Source organism: Rattus rattus, chromosome 10 (genome assembly GCF_011064425.1).
Source record: "Rattus rattus isolate New Zealand chromosome 10, Rrattus_CSIRO_v1, whole genome shotgun sequence".
NCBI classification, from domain to species: Eukaryota; Metazoa; Chordata; class Mammalia; order Rodentia; family Muridae; genus Rattus; species Rattus rattus.
In genome coordinates this window covers 93279393-93294124 of record NC_046163.1, presented here as the reverse complement: position 1 = coordinate 93294124, position 14732 = coordinate 93279393, and the positions used below count along the sequence as shown (strand labels likewise).

General features: G+C 37.9%; 1 protein-coding gene across 1 annotated transcript in view; it reads left to right on the top strand.

Moving 5' to 3' along the window:
- The window catches only part of LOC116911743 (contactin-associated protein like 5-3), an 820968-nt gene that overhangs the window by 157415 nt on the left and 648821 nt on the right, over positions 1-14732 (top strand). The gene's annotated exons all lie outside the window — the stretch shown is intronic.

Genomic DNA, 14732 nt, shown 5'->3' with positions numbered 1-14732 from the left:
CTGGGACTCTGCTCCCTATGGCAAATCCTCATTTATCTCCTCTCTCTCTCTCTCTCTCTCTCTCTCTCTCTCTCTCTCTCTCTCTCTCTCTCTTCTAGGGCTCTCTCTCTGACTTGCTCTCTCGCTCTTTCACTCTCCCTTTCTCTGCCTCCATCTCCTCCCCTAACCCAGTGGCAGAAGTTCTGCTCTAATCTCTCCTATACTCAATTATTGGCTGATCAGCTTTTGCTGAAAAATAAGAGAATAAATGAGGAACAATGTTTACACAAACTTGACATGTGAGATTCTTAGAAAAACCATTGCAATGCCATGTTCAGATTACAATCAAATAGGTGGCAGAGCAATCATCCGCATTTTAATAGTAGAAGGATAATCTTTACATAGTGCTCAGTAACATTCTGCCAAAATCAGGGTTCAAAGCCTGTCTTCTAGAATGATCCTCAGGATCCAAAGGAAGCATTTTATGCTAGTAAATCACTGAACCAGCCACATGCTGAGTCCAGGACACAAAATTCCTTATTGTTCAAAGTGGCAAATACACCAAGCTTTAGGTCAAAGGCAAGGGCCATAGTGTAAATTGTTGCATATGATTTCTCTACGGATTGAAAACCAAGAGCAAGTTCAGCTTAGTAAGCCCATGAGTTTATTAGGGTTAGTTTCATATGCCTTGGAGGGTACATACATGAGCACGATGGAACAGAAACATCTTCATCATCATAAGATCATGCCAGCATGTGATGACTCAGAAAGGCAGCAACCCTGAGACTGTCTGTACCACTTTCAGGCAACCCCAGCACTTATGGGAATCTCCTTCCAGGAGACCTGCTGGACAAAGTCACACCTCACCCTCTGGCAAGTATTCACAATCTTAAGAATGGACCTAGTGAAACTTGTTTCAGTCTTCTCAGACATGTGGCATTAGTAATATGTCTCAAGTCTCAGAATTCTCTTAAGTCTTCCCTATCCTTCCATTGAAAAGAAACTGCTCTACAACATAGACTTAAACCTAACTTGGAAATGGTTTTATTTATTTATGGCTGTAGTGTGTCTTGTTGGCTCTGTCATAGGAGAAAACTGGAAAAATGAGGACCAACCTAAACAAGGCAGTAGACTCCTGTCCTAAGGTCAGAGATCTGAGCTCAGTTATACATTGTTTTGTATATTGCTTTGTAGTCATTTAACTTTCTTCTTCCATATGTGGTTAAGCACACATATAAAGTAGATCTGCAGAGTGGCTGATTGATTAATAGAATCTGGGAATATACTAAAATTTTCCAAAAGTCATAGAATTTGCCACAAATACAGAAAAGAGAATAAAACATTCCACAGTACAATAGGAGAGGATCATCAGGAGGATGTGGGCTGTAGCTGACTTGAAAATCCCAGAAAGTCCCAGAGGTGAACCCTGCTATGTGTCTTGTGGAAAGTACTGTAGTCAATATCTCAGAGCTACTGCAAGTTTTTTTTTCGTGTTTGTAGCCCACCAGAGAGACTCTTTAGGGTCTCCTCTTGCCCTGTCTCCACTCTAGTAGACAAGGAAGATACTGTCATGTGTTCTGTCATGCTATTCTCTGGACAAAATCTCCATAAATTCCTGCAGTAGAGTCTTGAGCTGGAAGTCCTTCCCTTGAACATGTAGTTCCTCCTCACTGAAGAAGAAGAAGAGGAGGAAGAGGAAGAAGAAGAAGAAGAGGAAGAAGAAGAAGAAGAAGAAGAAGAAGAAGAAGAAGAAGAAGAAGAAGAAGAAGAAGAAGAAGAAGAAGAAGAAGAAGAAGAAGAAGAAGAAGAAGAAGAAGAAGAAGAAGAAGAAGAAGAAGAGGAAGAAGAAGAAGAAGAAGAAGAAGAAGAAGAAGAAGAGGAGAAGGAGGAGGAAAAGGAGAAGAAGAAGGAAGAGGAAGAGGAGGAGGAGGAGAAGAAGAAGAAGAAGAAGAAGAAGAAGAAGAAGAAGAAGAAGAAGAAGAAGAAGAAGAAGAAGAAGAAGAAGAAGAAGAAGAAGAAGAAGAAGAAGAAGAAGAAGAAGAAGGAAGGGGAAAAGGGAAGGGAAGGGGAAGGAAGGAAGGGGAAGAAGAGGAGGAGGAGAGAGGAAGAGGAGGAGGAGAAGAGGAGGAGAGAAAAGAAGAAGAAGAAGAAGAAGAAGAAGAAGAAGAAGAAGAAGAAGAAGAAGAGGAGGAGGAGGAGGAGGAGGAGGAGGAGGAGGAGGAGGAAGAGGAAGAGGAGGAGGAGGAGGAAGAGGAGAAGAAGAGGAGGAGGAGAAGAAGAAGAGGAAGAGGAGGAGGAAGTGTACAGAGTGTGCTCTGATTGTATGACAGTCCTGGGGAAAGTGTGAATATTCTATTTTCTTTCTATTTTCCCAGCATCTGCAAACCTCTGAGGTGTTACAGACCTCTGTAATCCAAGCCATGCTCAGGTATAGACAGGGGGTTCCCTGGATCCACATGGGCAATATGAGGAACAAATAAACAATCTCTTGGTTCAATTGTGAGATCCCAGATCAATAACTACAGTAAAGGCTAATAGCACATTTGAGCCTTCATGTGTTCAGATATATAAGTGCACCCAAACATGTGAACATACAAACATGTGTACATGCAGGTCATATACACACACATTAAAATTTAAGAGAAAAAAATCCTTTATTTTTAGGCAACTCATTGTCAGGACCATTAAATCTATGAAACAAAAGGCTTGAAATGTTAAGAAAAAGTGAAGAAAGAGACAGCAAAAAATGCAGTTATAATTGAAGTTGCTGAAGATTGGCATATCAATATCTAAAGGCCTGTGAGGATATCATAGTGAAATGCCCTGGCCCTCAGTTGCTTCCTCCTCCATAAATCTCTGCTCACAATTTTGAAACACGTGAGCCTTTCTGTTGCGCAATGGCATGTAATTTTCCCAGGATTATAATTGCTTTTCAGTGAGTCTTTTCTATTCCTTCATGTAACATAATTACCAAAGAATTTCCCTAAAATCAAAGGTATTTGGTGAACACAATAGAGTGTGCTTTGCTGCTGTTTTTCATCTTTTTCCTTCATAATTGGAGAGGTTAGAGTAGTGTAGAAACTGAAGGTTGAATTCATCTGACAATAAGTCTGAATAACTTAAACTTTATTGATGATTTCAAATTATAAAACAGAATCCACAGACTTATCTATGTGACATCAACATATATAGAATTTTATTTATATTTTCACAGCTATTGCCAGCATTTGTGCAAGAATTATAGTTGTGATTTAAGACATACATAGAGACAATTTTAGAAGGAAAAGTAGAACATGCTGAAGCACTGCCAGTAACAGCCTTTTTATTTTTAGTCTGTCCCTAACAGGGACAATCCAGAAATTTCAACAGTGCAGAACCTAGATAATTGAGGGTGCGTCTCACACACACACACACACACACACACACACACACACACACACACACACACACACACACACACACACCAGGAGTAATAAAACATCCAGAAGAGGGTAACTATTTGTTTCAAACCACATATAAAATGGATGCAGAGTGTTTGTGAAGAAAATTCATGTCAGTAGTGACCATTCCTAAGTAGTAGCTCTATCATGAACATAAAATATAGAATTTCAAGTCAAAAAGAAGCCTGGTGGGAAGTCAAAAGTGTTGTCACTTTACAGCTTTCTGTTTCATACATCACAGTGTTGTAATTACTGCTAACTGAGCCTGTCCCATGGACAGGCACTATTTTGTGCCAGATGCTCTTGCTTTCCATGACAATTGCTTGAGGAAAAAAGACATCATTCTTTCTGTTCTGAACAGACACTGTAGCACAGAGAAGAGATGGGTTTGCTCAAATTGCCCAAGCCTGTGGGTTGATTGACAGCTTCTTAGCAATGGGGTGGTAGAGAGAGCTATACAATTTATTTTGCTTTTCATGGCTTGCACATTTTTTTAAAACTTGTGAATTCTATATGATCAGACACTCTTCATTTCTGATATATTTCATATATCAGTTCTCTAGAAGATCCCACATTATTTTGAATCCTATGCTCCATTGTTTGTTAGATAATGAGCATCACAATTGGTTCCACCTGCCCAAGGTAAATTAAATCAAATAACAAATTTATAAAACACCCATGTTGGAATATAGTATTTCTCTCCTACATAGCCACCTTAAGGACTCACATTTCAACAATGTGTGAATTGGTAAACGGTACTTTAACTGATATTTGGTGATGATTTACGTTTGAGGAGTTAGAGGTTTGCCTTATAATCACTAAGTTCTATGTTTGATCAACAAAGTCCATATTAAAATATTCATGGGGTGGCACAAATTTATAATCCCAGCACTGGATAGGAAGGGGAGAATGTCATGAAATAGGATTTGTCTGCAGGAAAGACTCAGTTAACAGTAACTATGCACTATGGTAAAGAGAAGACCCTGGCACTCCCTAATCAGGCATCCTAATGTAATGAGTGAGCTATAGAAAGATCGCCTAACTTAGAAAACAATTGATAGGGTATTTAGAACAACTACTAGGCTGCTTCTGGCATACCTACATAAACATATATCTACCTGTGTGTACATACGCAAACCAACCTATACACATGTATATCTCCATGTGCACAAAGCACACACATACATGCAAGTGTACAAATTCAGAGAAAGCTGCTCAGTACCTAGATTGTGGTTCCAATTTAGAACTGTACACAGCATATCTTGTGGTAAAAATTGTTTCTGTCATTATTGAGAAAATACTTGATGAACCTCACAGTGAGAATAGAGGAAGGCATAGTCCCTGCACTTAAAAAAAGAAGTCACAATGTAAGATCAAGCCAAGAAATATACATCATTAATTAGGCTACATAATGAGGGATGCAGAATATCCAGAAGCTGCCAGTAAACCTGGAAAGGAACAGAGCCAGGATACATAATTACCAATAGTCTGACCACAAAGAAATATACAGAAACAGTGTACTAAAATTATATTGTGAAGGTCTGTGGACTCACCATCTCAGGCACATCCATCTCTCACTCTCTGAATACAGGACCAACAGTTCCCTATCTTTGGACAATCAAAAAATATAGCACCTTGCCTAATCCTGTGACTTGCTACTTGAATGTTTACAGAGAAACAGAGATGTGTAATTTTGCTACATTGATTTATTTATCTCAGCAAAAGATGAGCACTTTATGTTTGGCAGTTGTTTAATGTGTAACCATTTGTCACCTCCCTTTTACTTTATATAAAAAGATGTTAATTGCTGTAACAGATCTATGATTTTACCAGAACAAGAAAGCAGACTATCAATTTATCCAGAAAACTTGAGTTCTTCATTCTGACTTCCCTTTTGTTCTCTGGTTTGGATACAGTTTGGTTTATTCTCCTTACAGTCTCTCCATCCTAGGAGCCATTGTTTTCTTCAGGATTTGCGGCTTTTTCTGTTCTCTGTCTCTTAGTAGGAATGTCTAAAAATTTGTGCTTACTACCCTACCATCATTCTCACAACACAAGCATACACCTCTGCATACACACACACACACACACAGAAATATAAGAGACAGACAGACAGACAGACAGACAGAGATCTTTGTCCTATATTTCAAACTAAAATGATAACAAACTTTTCTTTTTTCGTTTTTATTACTCTAAAGACTCACAGGTAAACATATATCTTGCTCATAAATACTCCCATCTGCTAGGTAATTGTAGGGAGGCTCTCTTTATGGTTTTTAAAGCCTGCATCACGGGACATATTTAATGCTTGGCACTGCAATCTCAGTTATAGAAGAGGAAGCCCTAGTGGAGAAACTCTTGAAGTTTTTGATAAGGGTCATGTCATCAAAAGCAAAGATTTAAACTACAAATCACTGTCGTTTATCTTCAGTGCAATGTTTTTCAAGCTTAGTATCTAAAAGAAAACATGACCGATTCCTTTTTAATGGCAACCTGAAGTAAATCATACATTAGTACTAGAAATGCATATAGTTGCATCCTTGTATATGGACGAGTGTGTATGTTTAAAAATATAAAAAGAACTTATGTAAATATAATAGTGTCAATCAATGACCTGACATTTTATATAATTGTCTCCTATTTGTCTCACATGACATTGCTTAGTCTACAATCCAATTATACACTGACTTCTTAATTAGAATGTCTATTGCTGCGAAGTGCACTATGACCACTGAAACATCTTTAAAGAAAAATGTTTAAGGCTTGCTTAAAGTTTCAGAGATGTATTCCACTGTCATCACAGTGGGAAGCACGGTAGGATGAAAATGGACAAGGTGCTGAAGAAGGAGCTGAGAGTACTGCATCTGGATCAGCAGGCAGCAGGAAGAGCCTGCTGTACTGGGTCAGGTGTCTGAGAACTCAAAACCTGTCCCCAGTAACACACTTTCTCTAACAATGCCTCATCCACGCGCACACGGCCAAACCTATAGTCTTACAGGTATCATTTTTCTTCAAACCACCACATTCTACTCCCTGGTCTCCTAGGCATATAGCCATATCATAATGCAAAATTCATGTAGTTCAACTTCAAAAATCCCCATAATATTCAAAAGTCTCAAATTCACTTAAAAGTTCAAAGTCTCTTCAGAGACTTATGCCATTCTTAACAGTAATCTCACCTAAAATCAAAATGGAAGAGTAGATCACGCACTTCCAACGTACAATATGACAGGATATATATTAGTATTCCAAAAGGGAGGGAAGGGAACATAGTTAGAAAACCAGCTCACTAAACTCCAAACTACATCATTGCAGTTTTAATGGCTTTCTGTTTTCGATGCTTTCCTTCATTGCCTAAACTGGCTGTCCTGAACCTCAATCTGTAGAACAGACTGAACTCAAACTCAGAGATCTGCCTGCCTTTGCCTAGGAATTCTGGGAATAAAGTTATGTACCACCATACCCAGCTCTGAGCTTTTCTTTAATTCCTTATCACAAATCAAAAGCTAAGTTGGATAGATACTTGCCTGGAAATAAATAATCAGATAAACCTGTAGGCTTATATTTCTCAAAACTTAGTATAGTTATGTTCTCAAATGCTCAATAACCAAAAGATTGGGAGAAATATGGCTAATAGTACAAAGGGGTACATGGGCCTGTTTAGAAGTAGTTAATTGGGGTGATTCCAATATTCATTGTCAGCAGTCCTGTCCCCTAGCAAAACACAAAACATTAATTAGCAACAGGTGCTCAATCCAGAAGAAACAATGAGGCTCTGCCAAGGAGCATTAGTTTGCCAAAGTAGCAAGAAGCCGCCAGAAGAACATCAACAGAAGTTCTTTAGTGTGCTTTTTTCTATAAAGTCAATGCAAGTTAAGATCAGTGAAGAAAGCAAGGTGAACCAAGGAAATAGTGTCATTAATGAGGAAGCCCAAAGAAGACCAGGAAGGTAAACCAAGGCCACAGTGTCACCCATTGTGTGTTGTGTTATACTCTTTCAAAACAATACATGTTCTCTCAATCATCTGTTCCAGAAAAACATTAGATGCCCTTTCACCAGACAGCTTCTAGAAAAGCACCATGTATCTGTTCTCTGTAAATTGTCTTCTCAGGTATCTGTTTTAAAAGAACATCCTCTCATAAGACAGCTTATGGAAAAATATCTGATGACACAATTGAATCTCAAATGAAACAAAAAAATTCCCACTTCATCAACCTGCTGTGGTGACGTACAAATTTAATCCCAGTATCTGGGAGACAGAGACAGGTAGATCTAGAGGGCAAAGACACTAAAAGTTAGTTCTGATACTAACATTTGTCTTAGAGTTTTAATGCCATGAAGAAACACCATAACCACAGCAACTTTTATAAAGGAAAACTTTTAATTAGGACTGAATTACAGTTTAGAGGTTTGGTCCATTATTGCATTTGCAGAAAGCATGTCATGCCCACAATTACACACTTCTTCCAACAAGGCCACATCTATTCCAACAAGGCCACATCTCCTAATATTCCCACTCACTATGAGCCTATGTGGGGGGAGCATTTTCCTTCAAACCACTACAACTATGTTTAAATAATTTCCCATAGCTTAAATACTAAGCTGTAGAGATAGAAAATGAATTTAGCAATACACACATACACACACATTGTATATAATATATGTGTATATATTATATATAATACACACACTAACAGATTAGTCTTTTTGCAAATATACAGTATTAAAACACCCATACAAAAATAAAAAAAACACCCATACAGACATACAAATGTAAGCATGCTCACATGCATACTCATGCATACATATTTATTCACTTATATGAACACATATACATGTCTATATATACATACATACTCATGAAAGAAAGAAAGAACGAAAGAAAGAAAGAAAGAAAGAAAGAAAGAAAGAAAGAAAGAAAGAAGGAAGGAAGGAAGGAAGGAAGGAAGGAAGGAAGGAAGGAAGGAAGGAAGGAAGGAAGAAAGCTAGAATGCTAAATAGAATCCGGCCTGGAAGATTGGTTTCTATGGAGGTTGCCTGCCAATATTTCTTCATCATTAAAGGATAAAGAAACTCACAAAATAAGCTTCCTGCATCTACAAAAAACCTCTGGGATTAAACTCACTGGTTTATTATTGGTCACCTGGTCAGCCTTAAGCTCTATTTGATAATTCTAACCAGGTATTTTCCTAATTTCTTACTTAGAAAAAGGGAGATACAGACTTTTGCTTCATACATATAAACTGAAATAGCTTTATGAATATGCATGGATTGAGCAACAGTTTTAGATGGTGTAAGATTTTAAGTGTAATTTGCAACAACACAATTGGAGATTGTGATTAGCTATTGGAAGTTTATCCTCATTGTATTTGAAAAAGAGCAGGTACTCACTGAGAAAGTGAGCACACACAAGAGGGAATATTTCCTCCTAGACGATAATTCTCAGAAGTCATTGTTACTCTTCAGCCACCTGACTTGGATGCTGGAAACTGAACTCAGGTCCTCTAAAATTGCAGAACTTATTTGTAATCATGTTGCCATCTCTACAGCTATAGGAGGGAAAAGAGAGTAAATATTCCTTTATAGATTTTCTATGAGATTTTAAAAAAAATGCCCAAAGCTGGGCCTTCAATCATCATAGGCTGAAGAGTCCCTGTAAATTACAGGCCACTCTGGGGTACAGAGTAGGACCCTGGCTTAAAAAACAAAACAAATCAACAAATAAACACAATATTCCAAATAATCAAGGTTCTTTTCCTGGCTTCTAATATTCTCAAAATTTTGAATAATTTCTTCTGTAAATTTTATAGCATCTTTCCTTACAATGAAAATACCTCAAACCTGTTGTTCCACAATCCACCTCCTGTGGTAAGGTGTCCAAGAAGGGCTAGGAGAGGACAGGGCAAGTCTGGAATAGACACGAGTCCACAGTCTGCCACTTTACCTCTGGGGCATTGTATGTTATTTTCTGCCAGACTGAGGAAGGTGAAGCAGTGTGTGGGATGAATAGGTCCAGACAGCTCTTAAAAAAGAACAAAAGGTTTCCATTGGCCTAGGTTGGGTAGGAATATCAGGATTGGTGATAGTGTCAGCAGCCAGTGCTCTGATTTGAGCTTCTGAGGGCAACAGTGGCCTGGATAGAATTGTGGGTCCAACATCCAGCATGAGTGCTTCAGGGGAGAGAGCCCTTCTCTAAATGTTAGAGCTCAGTAAACAAAACTAGTCTTAGATGATCTTTGGTAAAATATTTGTAAAATTTTTTCCACGTGAACAAGGACTACAAAAACTTGAGAAGTAGGATGGGATTTGGGGGCATGTAAATACATTCTATTGGCTGAGGTTAACATGTTGGTGATGCCCTATTTGCATGGAGAGGAATTCCAGGTGTTATGTGTCAGACTTACTATGACCACCTTAGTTGAGGGCCGTGGTTACATGATCTAGGAGACAGAGAATGGGCATCCCTACTCCTGACATCTCAAATTTCTGAGATTCTGGTGGTATGCTCATTATCCATTTTACCAGTCTTATTCCTATTGGCATGGTCCACAAGTCCTCCTTTTTGTTTTACAAGCGAGACATATCATCATAATAACTATATTCTAAGTTGGTTATGGTTTGGTATTGAACCAAAACCTCATTGATAGTGATCTTTGCAAAGTAACTCATCTGATGTTTTAGAAATTGGATGAGGCAGGCTGCCAGAAGGAGCAGAGTTCCAGTGGATAGTATTGATCAAAGGAGAGGAAGAAACCGAGCTACCAAAGGGTTGATATACCATGAGGTAGGGTGTTGGACACATACCATAATGGGAGGTATCTCCAGAGAACTTGAGCATTGCTTTATCTTATTCTACCAGCCTGTGTTCATTAATATAAAAGTAGCATTCCTTTTCCAGAGAAATGCAATTCCCTCCCTGTTCAGTAGTCAATTATTCCAGAAACCTTCAGTGTTGGAGAACAATTCCTGCTAGGGAGATGATAATGGACTGAAGACTATCTTCAGTGGAAGACCTTGCTTTGTCTAGTTTACCCTGGAAGTTACTGGACAGATCAGGTATTTGGAAAAGGTCTAATCCAGCATCTCCAGTTGCACACAGCAAAACAGTGAGACTCAGTCCGATGAGCAGAGGGATAAAAATCTATCTTTATTTATTTTCAGTTTCCTCCCAGGTATAACTCAAGTTCTTCAGGCTCATAAAGATAAACAATCATTATGGGATACTATCAGTGAAGCTTCTGGGAATGGTGATACTGTTCTAATCTGCTTGCTTCTCTGATTGAGAATTTTTTTCTCCCGTAGCTTTTAATGTCATATATTTGTTCTGTAGTTTTAATATTTGAAAATTAGTGTGTCACTGAGAGGTCCTTTCATGAGCATGTCCATTTGAGGTTGTAACACTTCCTGTCCTTGTATTACCATTTCTAGATTTGGGAGAGTTTGAGACCCTCACTTTACACAATAGATTTCTATTCTTTCTGTTAGTGTTTTATACCCTTTTATTTTTTATTTTTATATTTGTTTGTTAGATGAAGAAAGTCATTTAATGGTTATCTATATTTTATTTATTCTTTTCTTTTTTATTCTTTTTTATTGGATTTTTTTGTTTACATTTCAAATGTTATTCTCTTTCCCTGTTTCATGTTAATCCCTCTATCCCATCCCCATTCATGTTCCTCTATAAGGGTATTCCAGCTCCCAAATCATTCCTCCCTTCTGTTTCCCCACCCTGATATTCCCCTACATTAGGGGGATCCAGCCTTGGCAAGACAAGGATTTCTCCTCCTATTGGTACCAAACAAGCCCATCCTTTGCTACCTATGCAGCTGGAGCCATGGGTCTGTCCATGTGTAGTTTTTAGGTAGTGGTTTAGCCCCTGGGAGCTTTGGCTGGTTGGTATTGTTGTTTTTACAGGGTTGCAAGACATTTAGCTCCTTCAATCCTTTCTCTAACTCCTACAATGGGGACCCCATCCTCAGTTCAATGGTTTGCTGCTAGCATTTGCCTCTGTATTTGTCATGATCTGGCTAAGCCTCTCAGGTGACTGCTATATCAGGCTCCTATAAGCATGCACTTCTTGGCTTCATCAATATTGTCTAGTTTGGGTGGCTATATATGCAGGATACCCAAGTGAGGCAGGCTCTGCATGCCCATTCCTTCAGCCTGTGCTCCAAACTTAGTCTTCATATCTCCTCCTATGAATATTTTTCCCCATAATAAAAAGGACTGAAGCACTGAAGCATCTGCACTTTGGTCATCCTTCTTCCTGGTCTACAACGTGGTCTGCGGATTGCACCTAGGGTTACTAAAGCTTTGGGACTAATATCCATTTACCAATGAGTGCATACCATGTGCATTGTGTGTGTGTGTGTGTGTGTGTGTGAGAGAGAGAGAGAGAGAGAGAGAGAGAGAGAGAGAGAGAGAGAGAGAGAGAGAGGCTTACCTCACTCAGGATGATATTATTATCTAGTTCCAACCATTTGCTATGAATTTCATGAAATTATTGCTTTCATTAGCTGAGTAGTAATGAACTTGATCATGATGGATGATCGTTTTGATCTATATTTAGACTTACTTTGTAAGAATTTTACTGTGTAATTTTGAGTCAATATTCATAAGTGAAATTGGTCTGAAGTTCTCTTTGTTTATTGGGTCTTTGTTTGGTTTAGGTAGAAACATAATTGTGGCTTGATAGTAAGACTTATGTAGTACTCCTCTTTCTATTTTGTGGAATATTTTTGAAAGCATTGGTATCAGATTTTCTGTGAAAATCTCATAGAATTCTGTACTAAACCCATCTGGTCCTTGGATTTTTTTTTTGGTTGGGAGATATTTAATAACTACTTCTATTTCCATCGGAGTTATGGGACTATTTAGATGATTTATCTGTTCCTGATCTAATTTTGTTACCTGACATCTGTCTAGAAAATTGTCCATTTCATCCAGATTTTCCAGTTTTGCTGAATATTTGTAGTAGGATCCGATTTCCACAAATTCTGTTTTATGTCTCCCTGAACATTTCTGATTTTGTTAATTTGGGTACACTCTCTGTTACCTCTGCTTATTCTGGCTAAGAGTTTATCTATCTTGTTGATTTTGTCATAGAACTAGCTCCTGGTTTTGTTGATTCTTTGTATAGTTCTTGTTTCTACTTGGATGGTTTCAGCCCTTAGTTTTATTATATCCTGCTGTCTACTCTTCTTGGGTATATTTGCTTCTTTTAGTTCTAGAGCTCTTAGTTGTGCTGTCAAGCTTCTAATGTTTCTCTCCTGTTTCTTTTTGGAGTCACTCAGAGCTATGGGTTTTCCTCCTACCACTGCTTTCATTAGGTTCCATAAGTTTGGATATGTTGTGGCTTCATTTTCATTAAATTCTAAAAAGTCTTTAATTTCTTTATTTCTTCCTTGAACAAGCTATCATGGAATAGAGTATTATTTATCTTCAATGTATATGTGCATTGTGTCATTTTTGTTGTTATTGGAGACCAGCATAAGGCCATGTTGATATAATAGGATGCAAGGGATTATTTCAATCTTCTTGTATCTGTTTAGGCCAGTTTTGTGACCGATTATATGGTCAATTGTAGAGAAGGTACCATGAGTTCCTGAGAAGAAGGTGTATCCTTTTGTTGTAGGATGGAATGATTTATAAATATCTGTTAAGTCAATCTCGTTCATAACTTCTGTGAGTTTCTCTATGTTTCTATTTAATTTCAGTTTCAATGACCTGTCCATTGATGAAAGTGAGGTGTTCAAATCTCCTATTATTATTGTGTGAGGTGCAATGTGTGCTTTGAACTTTAGTAAGGTTTCTTTTATGAATGTAGGTGCCCTTTAATTTGGAGCAGAGATATTCATGATTGATAGCTCATCTTGGTTTATTTTCCCATTGATGAATATGAAGGGTCCTTAGTTATCTTTTTGATGATTTTTGGTTGAAAGTCGAAATTATTTGATATTAGAATGGCTACTCCGGGTTCTTTCTTTGGACCATTTGCTTGGAAACTTGTTTTCCAGCCTTTTACTCTGAAGTAGTGCCTGTCTTTGTCTGTGAGGTGTGTTGCCTGTATACAGCAAAATGCTGGGTAATCTTTATAAATCCTGTTTGTTAGACTATGCCTTTTTTATTGGGAAATTGTGTCCATTGAGGTTAAGAGATATTAAGTAATAGCGATTGCTGTTTTCTCTTATTTTTGTTGTTAGAGGTGGAATTATGTATGTGTTTCTTCTTTTTGTTTCTTGCTTTTTCTAGGGTATAGATTCCTTTCTTGTATTGGAGTTTCTATCTGTTATCCCTTATAGGGCTGGATTTGTGGAAAGATATTGTGTAAATTTGGTTTTGTCAAGGAATATCTTCATTTTTCCATCTATGTTAGTTGAGAGTTTTGCTGGATATAGTAGCCTGGCCTGACATTTGTGTTCTCTTGGGGTCTGTATGATACCTGTCCAGGATCTTCAAGCTTTCAGTGTCTCTGTTGAGAATTCTGGTGTGATTCTGATAGGTCTGCTTTCATGTTTCTTGACCTTTTCGCTTACTGCTTTTAATATTATTTTGATGTTCTGTGCAATTGGTGTTTTGACTATAATTTGATGGGAGGAATTTCTATTCTGGTCCAATCTAATTGGAGTTCTGTAGGCTTTGTGAATATTTGTGGGCATTTCTTTCTTTAGCTTACGGAATTTTCTTCTATAATTTTACTGAAGATATTTACTGGCCCTTTAATATGAGAATCTTTGCTCTCTTCTCTACTTACTATCCTTAGTTTTGATCTTCTCATTCTATCCTGGACTTCCTGGATGTTTTGAGTTAGGAGTTTTTTGCATTTTACATTATCTTTGACAGTTGTGTTAATGTTTTCTATGGTATCTTCTGCCCCTGAGATTCCCTTTTCTATCACTTGTATTCTGTTGGTGATACTTGTATCTATGACTCCTGATCTCTTTCCTAGGTTTTCTGTCTCCGAGGTTGTCTCTGTTTGGGATTTCTTTACTGTTTCTCTTTCCATTTTTAGATCCTGAGTGGTTTTGTTCAGTTCCTTTACTTGTTTGGCTATGTTTTCCTCTAATATTTTAAGAGATTTCTATGATTCCTTTTAAGGGTTTCTACTTGTTTAACCTGTTTTCCTGTATTTCTTTAAGGCCCATGCCCCCTACAGTTTTACATGCAATTGTGTATAATTTAGAGCAATTATTGGAATTGGTGTTGGGGATTGACCCATTGGTTTCGTACTGGCTAATCACCTGTTTTGCCACAGAGACACATGCCAGCACCTTTTTTTAAAATGTAAGATTTGTGGCTAGCTGACCTCAGCT